Below are 15,395 nucleotides of genomic sequence, written 5' to 3' on the forward strand. Positions count from 1 at the left end.
ATGTACAACCTTACTAATTGAATTATAAATATATAGAAGATAATGAATTAGAGGATGTAGAACAGAGATCAGTTGGATTGTTACAGTATTCTTCTGAATGTAACATGCCGATAATTACAATGTATTTGTAACCGAGGGCGGTATTTACAATTAGTTAAATTACTCTCTCAAGTGTCTTTTGTCGCTAAAAAATCCTTGGTACCATCTAACATAGTAATAACTACCATTTTTCATTGGAAAAACAACTATTCTCTTCTCTACATATTGTTACACCCCCAGCTCAAAACAGTGATGGCCCCGATGTCATAATTTCTGCAAATATCTCCCACAATTTCTTTCTAAACTAACTACGATTCTATTTTTCTTTATTATTACCGACAATTTAGATAATTAACGCCACTTTCCACAATATTGTAGTAAATTTGAGAAAAATAAATTCTTGCTAATCAATAAGTAACTCAAAATTTCTGATCATAGTATCTAGAACTAAAAATTGTCAAAATTTTTCCTCCAAAAATTTTTTAAATCAATTCTAGTGAGTTCAAAACACCAGACCAGCATTGAAAAAATATCCGAATAGTAGGATAATTCATAATTCATGATTTACCCCGAAAGAATTGGCAAATTAGAGGTTAATTGAATTATTGAAATGGAAATAAAGAGCATAAATAAAAATGATGCAAATGAAAATTTATCACGAGTGAACGGGTACACAGAAATGATGACGAGGTAAAAGAATAATGAACGTTGATGCAGAGGCAGAGGGCTGGGTAAAGGGTGTGGGAGGGCTCTGCTTTGAGGGATCGTTGTTGCCATGGAAACCCCAACCCGGCACTCGTGACTTGCGTTCACTCGCTCTCTCAAACTCTCTCCAACATCTTTCTCTCATCCTCTCTTCGCTCTCAGCTTCATCTATATCTATATATCTGTACAGCGAATAGAAGCTTTTTCCGTACCTGCTATTACTATCTTTATTTAACCCTCCGGGATGCGATCCATATCTTCATCCTATAGAAATCCACATTTATTGCAATATACCTTTTTACTCTTTTAATACGTCAATTTATTTGAGTTTTTTACTCCATCAACTTTTTGCTCCTTCATATAAATAAATAAATTTTTTTTTTTAATAAATATTTTCGAGATATAAAATGTTTTCTTGATAAAGGACATTTTTAAAAAAATAAATATTTATTTTTGTTAATGAAATATTTTCTACAATTAAATTAATTCATTCAAAATTAATAAATTAATCTATATTATTAAGAGATTAAGAAAATTTTTATGTCCGGGACAGTCACACGATAAAATCGATTTTTTTTAGTGAAATTTAGTGTTATAGCAAAGGTCTTGATTTAAATTTGTATTTTTTCAAGAATTCATATCATTTTTACCGATAAATAATTTATTATGATAAGTATTTAGGCTGTATTTGAAAATCCTCAATCTCTAGATACATAATTGAAAAATGACCTTGTATCTCGTGAACTATTGATATTTTTAAAGGTATAAACTCATCCTGATGTTACACTCATCAAGATCTTTCATTTGAGTACCCACATTAATTTTTCACATATTTATATATATTATATATATGTATATATGAAAAATATATCAAAAATGCATGTGGGTATTCGAATAAAAGCTCTTGATGAGTATAACATCGGGATGAGCTTATATCTTTAAAAATGTTAATTGTTAAGAAAGTACAGTGCAATTTAACATAATTAAGAAATGACTTTGTATCTGGTGATATATTGATATTTTTAAAGATATAAGCTCATCCCGACATTACACTTATCGAGGCCTTTTATTTGAATACCCACATCAATTTTTTATATATTTATATATATTATATGTATGTATATATGAAAAATATATGAAAATGCATGTGTGAACGTAACATCAAAATGAGCTTATATCTTCAATATATATATATATATATATATATATATATATATATATATATATATATATATATATATATATATATATATATATATATATATATGTATATATGTAAAATATATCAAAAATGCATGTGGGTACTCAAATGAAAGCTTTTGATGAGTGTAACATTAGGATGAGCTTATATCTTTAAAATTGTCAATATTTAAAAAAGTACAGTGCAATTTAACAAAATTCATTATTTGAGAAAGCAAAATTTTATTTATTTATATTTCACAAGTCACGGCAGTCACATGGTGACTGCGAGGTTGCTAGTTTATCAAAAATTAACAAATTATTCTATCAATTTAAAAATAAAAAATAATTCGATTACAATTAATTTAAAACGAAATATTGATGGATTATTTTCAAGAAATTTTCTACCATGTATTTTTAATTTAAATTCAATTTTTTCAATATAGAAGCTCACAAAATTTACGATTTAATATATTTAAAAATAAAAATAAAGGGTTAAGATTGGCTAGCAAAGAATAAAATGTCTCTGTTCTCTGTCTGAGTAATAAAACATCAAATAAATCCGTCTCAGGCTGATGGACGCTGGCATTGTAATGCGATAGTCGACGAGGAGGATATTAACATAATATCATGGCATAGTGTTTTAGCATTAGCATCAGCGGCAAAGGAGCAGAAGTGCTCCTTTTTGTTGCTAAAAACAAAATTGATGTCTGGAGACTAAATTTCGGTATAAATACTAATGTAAAATCTCGTCTGCTGTTATATGTGTCCTCGTCCTTGATAAGTGTATCATAATATGGTGGATCTCGCGTTTACACTAATGTCGGGTTGCGGATGCAAAAATAAAGGAGGTCGGAATTAATAAAAACCCGTGTATAGTGTGTAGTGTGTCTGCTGTTATATGATTAAAGATTATAATGAGTTTACGATCGAGTGAAATTAGCGGGGGCTTGATTTTTTTTCCAAATTCCGAGATTTTGGCAAATTGACCGGACGGTCAGATACTTTTTCGCTCTTGAAGAAACCTTATGGCTTTTGGAGAACAAGGTTAATGGATAAATCACAGGGGATTAATTTTTGTTTCGAAGAAAAGTATATGTGAGGATTTTAATAAGAAAATTAGATGGGCCATTTAATTTTTATTTAAAAAAAATTTTTTTTTATTTAAATCAATATTCTGTCTGAAATATCAGATATGAAAAAATTTATATAAATCTTTTCTATAGAAAATTTAATTTTCTACAAAAAAAGTCTCTGATATTTTTTTCTTATTTTCAATATTCAATTGAAAATAACTAGCAACTATAAATAAATATAATGACTTTTGTTAAATTGCACGGTACTTTCTTAACTATTGACGTTTTTAAAGATATAAACTCATCCTGATGTTACACTCATCAAGAGCTTTCATTTGAGTACCCACATGTAGTTTTGATATATTTTTCATCTATAGATACATATATATATATATATAATATATTTTGAAGATATAAGCTCATCCTGATGTTACACTCATCAAGAGCTATCATTTGAGTACCCACATGCATTTTTGATATATTTTTCATATATACATATATATAAATATATAAAATATATGAAAAATTGATGTGGGTACTCAAATGAAAGGTCTCGATGAGTATAATGTCGGGGTGAGCTTATATCTTTAAAGATGTCAATAGTTCACAAGATTCAAGGTAGTATTTTAATTATGTTAAATTGCACTGTACTTTCTTAACTATTGATCTTTTTAAAAATATAAGCTCATTCCGATGTTACACTCATCAAGAGCTTTCATTTGAGTACCCACATGCATTTTTGATATATTTTTTATATATACATATATGTAATATATATATAAATATATGAAAAATTGATGTGGGTACTCAAATGAAAGGTCTCGATGAGTGTAACATCGGGGTGAGCTTATATCTTTAAAAATGTCAATATTTCACCAGATACAAGGTCATTTCTTAATCATATATATAGAGATAGAGAATTTTCGAATGCAGCCTAAAAACTTATCATAATAAATTGACTATAGGTGAGAATTATCTAAAACTTTGAAAAGGCACAAATTCAAATCAAGACTTTTGCAATGACACTAAATTTTACTAAAAAATCCGATTTTATGATATGACTATCCTGGAAACAAAATTTTTCTTACTCTCTTAATATTATAAATTAAAAAATTCATTTAAAAAAAATAATAGAAATTATTTACAAAATTTCTCTTCATTAAAAAAAAATTATTTATAGAGTATACTTTAATTTTTTGAAAAATAAATGAGATTAAAAGATTGCAGCAGCAAAAAATGGAGTAAGGCTTAAACTAAAAAAAAAAAAAATTATTTAGTAGTAAAGAGAGAAAAATAAAAATATTTTTATCGAGCGCATGGTACGACGAAATGGACCGTTCGTTGTGTGTTAATCATTGTTATTACAACCGCTCGAACGATTCGCACACGCGCACATGACCGGCGTCTCCGCCTTCGTCTCTTTCACATCAACTATACTTATTTTTTATTTTCATTATTTCGAGCTTATCTATGGTTTATATCGCTGATAATCATCCAGAACCATCACACAGTTCGACCCGAAAACTTCGCGACCCCGCGGAACTAATCTCCGCAAATTACTTCAGTCGTTAATTTTTTTAGACCGTAAAAACGCATGTCACTATTAAAAACACATTACTCCAAAATTTGTACAAAAAATTCTAGATTCACGGAATTTAATTAATTTTTATGTTAATAAATAATATAAAAATTGCAAAATTTAAAGATGAATTGCCACTCGATGCAAATGGAATATGACTCTATAACCGTCTCAAAATCTTTGAGTGCAGCTCATCTCTAGAGCTTTATTGACGCTGACGCTCCTCGAGCTAATGGACGTCTTGGGGTGGATGGAAGGAAATAGTGAAAGCTGTTTTGCGGAAAAACTGTTGATTTTCTTTATAATAATAATACTTAAGAATACTCTCTTTAGTTTTAATTATAATTGATTTTAATATAAAGTTGTTACACTTCCCATCTAAAAACTATGACGGCCTCAATGGACTAATTCCTGAAATTATCTAACATTATTTTTTTTATATTAACTGCAATTGAATTATTTTTTATTTTTACACTGATGAAACAATTTATTTAATATTAATAAACTAACTTTTTTAAAATAATTTTTATTGATAGTTTAATATTTATCGGAATTTTTTTTCTATCTAATTTAAAGCGTTTTAAAAAGAATTTTAACCCTCACTTTTTATTCAAGGCACCCAATAAATATTTGATAACAATTAAAATAATTTTATTGATTGTCAAAAATTGTTGATCAACATCAAATGAATATTTATTAGCAATTTCAATTTTGTCAATAAATATTTTTTTAATATATATTAAATTTTATTTAATATAAATGATTTTTTAACTGTTAATAAATACTAGCAACCTTGCAGTTACTATGTGAGTGCCGAAACTTGTGAATTATAAATAAATAATAAAATTTTGCATTATTAAATATTGATTTTTGTTAAATTGCACTGTACTTTCTTATATATTGACGTTTTTAAAGATATAAGCTCATCCCGATGTTACACTCATCAAGAGCTTTCATTTGAGTACCCACATCAATTTTTGCTATATTTTTCATATATACATGTATATAATATATATTTTAAAGATATAAGCTCATCCCAATGTTACACTCATCAAGAGCTTTCATTTGAGTACCCACATGCATTTTTGATATTTTTTTCATATATACATATATATAAATATATAAAATATATAAAAATTGATGTGGATACTCAAATGAAAGGTCTTGGCGAGTGTAATGTCAGAGTGAGCTTATATCTTCAAAAGTGTCAAAAGTTCTCAAGATACAAGGTCTTTTCTTAATTATGTTGAATTGCACTGTACTTTCTTAACTATTGACAATTTTAAAGATATTAACTCATCCCGATGTTACACTCATAAAGAGCTTTCATTTGAATACCCACATGCATTTTCATATATTTTTCATATATATGAATATATGAATATATATGAATACATATATATAATATATATATAAATATATGAAAAATTGATGTGGGTACTCAAATGAAAGGTCTTGACTAATGTAACATCGGGATGAGCTTATATCTTCAAAAATGTCAATATTTCACAAGATACAAGGTAATTTTTTAATTATGTATCTAGAGATAGAGAATTTTCGAGTGCAGCCTGAAAACTTATCATCATAAATTGACTGTTGGTAAGAATGATATGAAACCTTGAAAAGGCATAAATTCAAATTCATGACGTTTGCAATAACACCAAAAAAAACCGATCCTGGACACAAAATTTTTTTTACTCTCTTAATAATATAGATTTATTAAATTATCTGATATTAATAGAAAATCCATCGAATGTCACTCAAAATATTTATTTTCAAAATTCTCGATAATCAATAATTCCCTGAACCATTAAACCAAAAAATTGTCATATATAATTCAGTTTACGAAAGAGGGATAACAAAACTCGGATAATCGAGTCGAGTAACATTTATAACATAATGGGAGGGACAGCGTTGTAATAATATCAATTACCAAAGGGGGACTTGAAATAGGCCTTTAGCACAGTATCCACACTAGGGCCTGATATTCGCGAATCTGTCGGCCATAAAATTGTTCTGTTGAAGCTTAGAGATGACTCGTTGCACCCCCGAGCCGGTACCAGACACTGACCAGCTGACACTTGGAGCAAAAAATGATAACGTGCTACGTAATCAGCTCGACGTCTAGCTCGTTGATCTGTCCGCGACCTCATCCTCATCTTCGGTCTCATTCCAAGCAGTCACGATTGATCCTGGTGCGGTTCTTGCGGGAGACCACCACGATCTTGTTGATCGAGCCTGGAAACGTGACAGATTTTTTTTAGCAAGCCTGATTTTATTTTTTTTTTTTTTGATTTTTAAAATTGATGTAATGGATTTTTGATATTGGCTGCAGAGTCCATCGGATGTGCAGGATATTATACAGAGGATATACCATATATATATAAATATATAGATATATATGATATAGAAGCGAGTTTTGTTTACCAGTCACGAAGGCGGGAGAATGAAAAGTAAGCAGGCGTACCTGGCGGACCAATAGCGAAGGAGCTACAAATCATACGCGGCATCGCCAGCCTCGCGGTTCTCGGGAGTGGAGGTTAGGTGAGGTTAGTCGAGGTTATGTTACGTCGGGTGTATATATTCTCCCTCTATATGTATATGAATCCACGTATATACTTGCAGAGGTGTACGAGTCTTGTTAACATTCGACAAGCCTGTCCCTGGCGTGCTCTCGACTTGAATTCTCTTGTAAGGTGGGGCTCCTCTTTCTCCTTTTTTCCCTTCGATCCGTGCGATAAAAATTGTTTTTTTTTTTTTGGATTTTATTTTACTCTGCAATTTTAATTTTTTTTTATTTTTCAAACGGTTCATTTTGATTTAATTATATTGAAGGGATTTTTAAACACAAAAATATTTTGGGTTTTTTAATTTTGGAATATGTTAATAACGTTTTTTTACTTTGGTAATTTTTTTTTTAAATTAAATAACGAATTTTTTCGAATTGCACTGTACTTTCTTGAATATTGACATTTTTTATAATATAAGCTCATCCCGATGTTAGACTCATCAAGAGCTTCCATTTGAGTACCCACATGCATTTTTGATATATTTTCCATATATACATACATATATATGATATATATTTTGAAGATATTAGCTCATCCTGGTGTTACACTCATCAAGAGCTATCATTTGAGTACCCACATGCATTTTTGATATATTTTTCATATATACATATATATAAATATATAAAATATATGAAAAATTGATGTGGGTACTCATATGAAAGGTCTCGATGAGTGTAATGTCGGGGTGAGCTTATATCTTTAAAAATGTCAACAGTTCACAAGATACAAGATAGTATCTTAATTATGTTAAATTGCACTGTACTTTCTTTATTGACATTTTTAAAGATATAAACTCATTTCGATGTTACACTCATCAAGAGCTTTCATTTGAGTACCCACATGCATTTTTGATATATTTTTCATATATACATATATATAAATATATCAAATATATGAAAAATTGATGTGGGTACTCATATGAAAGGTCTCGATGAGTGTAATGTCGGGGTGAGCTTATATCTTTAAAAATGTCAACAGTTCACAAGATACAAGGTAGTATCTTGATTATGTTAAATTGCACTGTACTTTCTTTATTGACATTTTTAAAGATATAAACTCATTTCGATGTTACACTCATCAAGAGCTTTCATTTGAGTACCCACATGCATTTTTGATATATTTTTCATATATACATATATATAAATATATAAAATATATGAAAAATTGATGTGGGTACTTATATGAAAGGTCTCGATGAGTGTAATGTCGGGGTGAGCTTATATCTTTAAAAATGTCAATAGTTCTCAAGATACAAGGTCATTTCTTAATTATGGTCAATTGCACTGTAGTTTCTTAAATGTTGACCTTTTTAAAGATTTAAGCTCATCCTCATGTTACACTTATCAAGAGCTTTCACTTGAGTACCCACATGCATTTTTGATATATTTTTCATATATACATATATATAATATATATAAATATATGGAAAATTGATGTGGGTACTCAAATGAAAGGTCTCGATGAGTGTTACATCAGGATGAGCTTATATCTGGACACAAAATTTTTCTTATTCTCTTAATAATATAGATTATCAATGCTTTGAATTGAGAATTCATTAATTTTGAAAATTTTCCAAATTTTTACACTTCAAAAAATTTAATTTATTTTAAAAATTCTATTCTTATTTCTAAAAAATTAATTAATTAATTTTACTTTTAATAAAGAAAATTTTTTGCTTAATTAAAAAATGAATTTCTTACAATAAAAATTTTGCAAATTTCTTCACTTTAAAAACTATCCACCCTTTTGGCTCAGAAAAAATTTTTTTTATTATTGTTAATCGTCAAATATTTTTGCAAAATAATTTTTATCTTTTTTAATGTTTTATATTTTAAAAAATAATAAACAGTTCCAGGAACGAAGCTGGAGGGTGAATCTTAAATTAAAGGGTCTTTTATAAGTAACCCCAATTTAAACAATGTTTACTAAACTTAAAAAGTTTACAACAATAATTTCAATAAAAATAAATAAATAATCACAAAAAGCGCTGCAGAATAAAAAGTCAACTTTTTTAATCAATTGGAGGTAATTTGATGCGAACCCTTCCTGTCGATAATTAATTTTTTCATACTTCATAAATGTAATTTACTTCTGTACAATAAAGTAGTATTTTGCCAATTGAGTTGATACTCGCTTGATAGCAGTGGAAATAAAATAAAGGTGTTTATATATAAAGAGGAGCCGAGTTTCAATTATAGAAAATTGATGATATTGTATACTATAGTGAGTAGCAGAACTACTCGGTAAATATATAATAAATTATATATATGATAGTGTTTTATTATTTAGTCTAAGTACGCGATTTAACCGCGGAGAGAGTCGGTTAAATATCTCGATAAAAAATGTTATAAATTATTTTATAGGCTCACGGATAGTGAAAGAAACGCGGAAATGTTATTGCGTGAATGTACGGATATATTTATACATATATTGGGATTTAAATCGATAAACCGAGATCAGGTACTGTACCAGATGTGTTGCCGCAAGAAAATTATGTTACATTTCGCTTGGAATTCAATCATATTTAATATATTTACAATTATCTGGAGAAAAGATATTTCAGTTCAATTATTGATTTTCTTGTCGGGATTTTTGCGAGGAAAATAATGAATATTTATTTTAGATTTTAACTTATAGGGACATAAATATAAATTTAAGGAATAATTAAGAAGATCCAAGTACCCTCCTAGTGTAAAGAATGTCTATAAAAAAATGATAAGTAAAAATACTTTTGCTATGCATCTTAAAATTAATTTTTTAATTAATTAATAACATTTTTAAGGAAATTTTCGATAAATTTACTCATTAAATAATTATTAACATTTAATTGACTATTAAAAAATATAGCACTCTGAATTACCGGTATACACTTGAAAACACAAAAAGAGTGTCCCTAACCTTAATATTTATTTATGTTTTCTGTCTAACTAAAACTACTAAGATCTTCTAGCATTTAAAAAATCGCGGTTACATATGCGCCGAGTAACTGCGCAAGCAGTGTTGCCAAGTCAAATACAAGACTTTAAAGAACGCAAGTTCCGAGTGATTTTTCATAAAAAATATAAAATATCTCCGTAATACCTTCGGAAAGCTACTTTTTTATTGTTTTAATCTTTAGCTTATTATTTTTTCAATCAAATTCAATGAAAATAAAATTTTTTTTAAATCGTTAATTGCATTAAATTTTTAACCAAATACATGGCTGGTGGAATCTCTATTTACCTACACGGAAAGAAAATTGAAGGAGTTTTTACTATTTTACTATTGTAATTTTTACTAAATAAAATAGTAACGGTGGACTGTACTTCTCATTTAGTAATTTTTACGATCTACGATTGTAAATTTAATCCAACAAATAAGACTAGCAAGAGTCTTAAAAAGTCGAATACTATAGAGCAAATTATACAATATGTGTTTGTGAACTTTACACTTCAACTATTGTAAAAATTCACAGTTGGTTTTTTTAAAAGAAATATTAGGGAGGGAGAGAAATAGAAGGTTGGACTAATTGGTACCATTTCAGTAATCGAAAAAAGAAACCGACCTTTTCGTGCTATCTGGGAATCGAACCCAGAACTCTGTGTTGGCAGCCAGAGACTCTCCCTCTACGCTATCCGAGGTAAACTAAGACCCATATCCTTTAACATTTACGTAAACTCAGAGTCTAGTACTGTGCACGGCCATCACTCACACTAATTGAGAAACATTCCAATTCAACTGTTGTAAAATTTGCTATAGTTCTATTGGAAAGATACAGAGGCAGCACTGGAAATTTTCATCTCTTACTTTTTAGTAATAGTAATAAAAGTATAGTCCAGCTTTACAATAGTTGTATCGTAAATTTTCCCAGAAATTTATTCCCGTGTACACGAAAAAAAGTAAACTGTAATATTTACTCGGATTCCGGTTAATTTTTATAGCTTCAAACAGTAAAGCGGACATCGAGGTGGCAAAAATATAAATATTACAGAACTTAATGTAGAAAGTATAAAAGCCACAATTTATAATTTAATATCCAAAATAAGTGATTAGTAGCTGTCACTATACTATAAATAACGACTCTTTCATCTTAAAAAATTACAGTTTCAAACAGTAAAAATTGCCATTTCAATATATAGTCGATATTATGAGGAGAAGGGGAACTCAGATGAAAGAGGTCTCACTCTCGGAGAATTTAACATTTGAAACAGTAAAAATTATACTTTTAAAATATACATTTTACCAGTCCAAGCAAGTCAATAATTACAGTTTGATTTTTAGCGTTGCGTTTAAAATTTACCATTTTACTTTGTAAATATTGACGTTGCTTGTATTAGAAATTTACTAACTTTATTTTATACTTTTTACATATCATAAGATCATTTTTTAGGTACGAAATAATAAATATCAAAGTCTGAATTCTCAATTATTATACTTTAACATTTTAGACATTTACATAGCGAATATTACTGTTTGAAATAGTATTTTCTTCCATGTAAAAAGTAAATTGTAACATTTAAATTGTAAATATTATATAGTGAATAGTAAAATCACGATTTTACTGTTTGAAATGGTAATTTTTAGCAGTTGATCATTATTTATTATAAATCGACTGTTATTTATTACAGTTTACTTTTTTCCGTGTACATGTAAAAGTTACAATTCTCAAACCGAATTAATTGATTAAATGTCCCGGAAACCTCCTGTTTTTTTATTAATTATTAGGCTACGTAGATTGAATTTACAAATTTTCAGGAAGTTTTAAAAATTTGACTACTTCGCGTGGATCTCCTTAATTTGGAAAATTTTTTACTAACTATTTTTTTTCTGTCAATCGCTAGAACTTTAAAGTTTAATTTTTAATTAAATAATTCTTAACTTTACATAAGTAGGACTTTTGTAGATGTTTAGAATTTTTTATTTGCAAGGATATGCTGTGAATATTATCGAAATAACAAATTGATCTTTAAAACGATAAATTATTTTTAGTTTTGGATATTGACGTCTCTATAATTGGAACAAAAATTCTATTCAACCAAATAAATATCTAATTAGTCAATCAACAATACAATTATCACTTTATTTAATAAATAAAATTACTAAACAAACGATTTTTAATGAATTATTATTATTTTATCAACTAACAAATTATCGAAAAAATATTATAAACTTAAAAGATTAACTGATCAACGATCCATTTAATGAGATTAATTATTAGTCTATTGGCTTAATAGTTTTGTTCGGTTAGGCATGTCTAAAAAAGATCTCGCCATTTATTAGTATAGATATAGATTATTTAAGATATATATTTAGTTTATTTAGAGGACATGTTATTCAAAAATATAAATACTATTATGAAAAGTTAGTTAGTTTGGTTGGTTAAATTTCATCCTGATATTTAAAATAAACTTTTTTAATTATTTATCATTTTTATTTTATTTAATATTAAATAAAATATTATTGAATAAATAAATGTTGATTAATAAATAATAAATAAATCGCTGAATTTTTATTTTCATTTTCCGTAAATGAAAATCGAAAATAATTTATAATTTATAAAATTACTAAGCCAAAAAAAAATATTACAATTGTGCAATTGAGGATTTATTACATTCTAAAATATTCTTGAAAAAAAAAAATTGCTCATTTATTATTAGAAATTTGAAAATAAAATTTTAATAATCGGCAATTACAGCTGAAATAAAATAAAAAAGGATAATAATTCCGGGATAATGTCTCGTAACCGCTGAAATGGAGAACACGCCCGTGATTGAGTCATTCAAGTCATTAGAGTTTAAGTTGTGATAGCTTGATATACAAACAAGAGAATTTATCCAACGAGGCACTCCTTACACGCTCCGACATTAATGTGCACTTGTCTACACGAGACTTTATTCTGATCCTCTGCCTCTTGCATTATATTATATTATATTATATTATATTATATTATATTATATTATACATTATACCCAGCACACTCACACACGCTGACAATAACCACCTCGAATTACTACTGCAAGCACCTCGAGGGTGACGAACCGGCGAAAGACTAATAGTCCACTGACACTCTATATACTGTCAGCCTAATTTAACAGACCAAAGATTCGAACTCTTCCTTCTTTCTACGGGGGTGTCACTATCAGATTTTTTTCACGCTGTACTTTAATTTCTTTTATCTTAATTATTTAATTAAATGTTTCATTATTATCATTATTTGATATTTAATCATAATAATAATAATTATATTAATATTAATAAAATTTAAATCAAGATTATAATTATAATTATGGTAAGATAAATATCAAAATCAATTTTATTTTTAAAAATACAACAGATTATTTTTACTTTAATGTTTCAAAAAAATTATATTCAATTGTGTTTTTTTAACTTTGGATCAACAGGGATCAAAGGTACAAAAAATAAATAAGATACCATTTTTCTGGAAAGTTAAATTCTTTACCGTGACTGGTGAACTATAAATAAATAAAATGTTGTTTTATTAAATAATGAATTTTGTTAAATTGCACTGTACTTTTTTGAATATTGACGTTTTTAAAGATATAAGCATATTTTGATATTACACTCATCAAGAGCTTTCATTTGAGTACTCACATGCATTTTTGGTATATTTTTCATATATATATATAATATATATAAATATATGAAAAATTTACATGGGTACTTAAATGAAAGGTCTCGATGAGTGTAATGTCGGAGTGAGCTTACATCTTTAAAAATGTCAATAGTTCACAAGATATAAAGTCATTTCTTAATTATGTTAAATTGCACTGAATTTTCTTAACTATTGATGTTTTTAAAGATATAAGCTCATCTTGATGTTATACTCATCAAAAGCTTTCATTTGAGTACCAACATGCATTTTTGATATATTTTTCATATATACATACATATAATATATATAAATATATGAAAAATTAATGTGGGTACTCGAATGAAAGGTCTCGATGAGTGTAATGTCGGGGTGAGCTTATATCTTTAAAAATGTCAATAGTTCTCAAGATACAAGGCCATTTCTTCATTATGTATCTTGAGAACTATTGACATTTTTAAAGATATAAGCTCATCTTGATGTTGTACTCATCAAGAGCTTTCATTTGAGTACCAACATGCATTTTTGATATATTTTTCATATATACATACATATAATATATATAAATATATGAAAAATTAATGTGGGTACTCAAATGAAAGGTCTCGATGAGTGTAATGTCGGGGTGAGCTTATATCTTTAAAAATGTCAATAGTTCTCAAGATACAAGGCCATTTCTTCATTATGTATCTTGAGAACTATTGACATTTTTAAAGATATAAGCCCATTCCGACATTACACTCATCAAGAGCTTTCATTTGAGTATCCACATACAATTTTGGTATATTTTTCATATATACATATACATAATATATATAAATATATGAAAAATTGATATGGGTACTCAAATGAAAGGTCTGGATGAGTGTAATGTCGGAGTGAGCTTATATTATTAAAAATGTCAATAGTTCACAAGATACAAAGTTATTTCTTAATTATGTTAAATTGCACTGAATTTTCTTAACTATTGATTTTTTAAAGATATAAGCTCATCTTGATGTTATACTCATCAAAAGCTTTCATTTGAGTACCGACATGCATTTTTGATATATTTTTCATATATACATACATATAATATATATAAATATATGAAAAATTAATGTGGGTACTTAAATGAAAGGTCTCGATGAGTGTCACATCGGGATGAACTTATATCATTAAAAATGTCAATAGTTCACGAGATACAGGGTCATTTTTTAATTCAAATCAAGACCTTTGCAATGACACGAAATTTCACTAAAAGAACCGATTTTATTGTATGACTATCCTGGACACAAAATTTTTCTTATTCTCTTAAATTATTAATCAATAATCTATATTATTAATAATATAGATTATTGATATCATTGTTTCAACTTTATATTCACTTTACACCTGATAAATTTGCGAACTATTATTTGTTGATATAAAATAAATAAGAATGACAAGAAGTGTGACTTGGCACAGAAGTAAATATAAACTGATCGACGGAGTGAAATCGAATAGAGCACAACTCAAACTCGAGTGATGATGAATCTCGTATTTTATTTTTACGTCTGTCTCTTTTGGTTTAATATTTTTCACATGAATCGTCCAGTATATTGTTATTATTCCTGGTGGAAGTCTTGGTCTTGTAAACGTCGGCTAGATTGCGTGCAGTCCAAATGTATTCCAAGAAT

At 27.8% G+C, this 15,395-nt stretch overlaps 2 long non-coding RNA genes across 3 annotated transcripts in view; both read right to left on the reverse strand.

The window, feature by feature from the left end:
- Positions 1 to 15,395, reverse strand: part of LOC123262402 — a 55,070-nt gene that overhangs the window by 34,776 nt on the left and 4,899 nt on the right. The gene's annotated exons all lie outside the window — the stretch shown is intronic.
- Positions 6,249 to 15,220, reverse strand: LOC123262396. Its single transcript, XR_006508936.1, has 3 exons — positions 15,112 to 15,220; positions 7,046 to 7,353; positions 6,249 to 6,816 (listed from the first exon to the last, which is right to left on the reverse strand). It is a non-coding gene; the product is annotated as an uncharacterized LOC123262396 (long non-coding RNA).

Source organism: Cotesia glomerata, linkage group LG4, assembly GCF_020080835.1.
Source record: "Cotesia glomerata isolate CgM1 linkage group LG4, MPM_Cglom_v2.3, whole genome shotgun sequence".
NCBI lineage: Eukaryota > Metazoa > Arthropoda > Insecta > Hymenoptera > Braconidae > Cotesia > Cotesia glomerata.